Source organism: Sinocyclocheilus rhinocerous, unplaced genomic scaffold (genome assembly GCF_001515625.1).
Source record: "Sinocyclocheilus rhinocerous isolate Xijiao unplaced genomic scaffold, SAMN03320098_v1.1 scaffold3194, whole genome shotgun sequence".
NCBI lineage: Eukaryota > Metazoa > Chordata > Actinopteri > Cypriniformes > Cyprinidae > Sinocyclocheilus > Sinocyclocheilus rhinocerous.
In genome coordinates, this window is record NW_015653458.1 from 127,565 (window position 1) to 128,829 (window position 1,265).

At 35.3% G+C, this 1,265-nt stretch overlaps 1 protein-coding gene across 1 annotated transcript in view; it reads right to left on the minus strand.

The window, feature by feature from the left end:
* The window catches only part of LOC107715756 (tenascin-like), a 36,361-nt gene that overhangs the window by 3,403 nt on the left and 31,693 nt on the right, over nt 1-1,265 (minus strand). The gene's annotated exons all lie outside the window — the stretch shown is intronic.

The window sequence follows — 1,265 nt, forward strand, 5'->3', positions numbered from 1 at the left end:
AATCAGTATTGTTCAATTTAGTGTTATACATATGTTATTTATCATATTCATGCAGTATGTTTTGTTCTAATGTCACAAGTCATAATCTTAAGTTTACTGGGTTTTACATGATTCTTTTGTGTGGGTTTAAGTAGTGTACTCAAAAATATTTTCACATGTGTCCTCCAAAATGACCTACCACCTTATCAGTTTATATGTGAAGAAATCCATTTATTCACAAACCTCTCACGAAGTGATTGTTTGACAAACTACTCGGCAAACTACTTCCTCTTACCGCTGCTTTCTGATGGTTTGGAGAACAATTACTCCGAGTCGCCCCCGTCATTTCACAGAATTATACAAAGGCGAGCAAGTGACCACTCCGTCTCGGAGCGCGCACAAAAAACTGCTTGACGTGCAAGTGTGAACTTGAATTTCCTTTCGCGGCATACTGCACTTATAATAAGTGCTATTGCATTAAGCACATCACACTCTATTACTCAATCATTTGTCCATTCTTTTTCCACTCTTTTTCCGCTGCACAGATACATTTGCTTACACCGATAGGCCCTTTTCTATGTAAACGATTTAGAAAAAGTTAAATCAATTCACACTTTATTGAACTATTCACACTTTATATCATCGCCTCAATATGAATTGTCATATCACCCAGCACTAACATGCAGTAATGCTTTAAACACATTTGACAAGCTATTTGATAAAAAACAACAACCGATTATCTATCAAAACTGATTGGCTAACGCTATTTTTCCCCTTGTTTGTTCTCTTTTATTCTTTTTATATCTATTTATTCTTTTATTCTTTCATGTTAACTGAAGGCAAATCTGAATGATGCACTATTTTAACTTTATTCAACAAATACAATTGACCATGACATCCTCACCTAATATCATTCCAGAAAAGTCGCTCACCCAATGCTGAATGGAGCTGTACAGCTGCAGCTCACATGTATGAATGTTGGGGTTCAGGGGAGGGTGAGTGTCTAACTAGTTGATGCACGAAATCAGCACCCTGATAAAGAGGTTGACTGGCACAAAGTATTTTATGTATTTTGAAAATACAAAAATACTAATCTTGAGTGTTTTTAAGAATTTGCAAAGGCTTTAAAATACAAAATAGTATTTTGTATTTCAAATAGGCTACGTATTTTAAATACATGTATCTGAAATACTGCCCATCTCTGTATATCACACCAGTCCTCAGGTCCTTAGGATTGATTTTAAAGTACTTTTACTTGTTTATAAATCACTCAATGGCCTAGGACC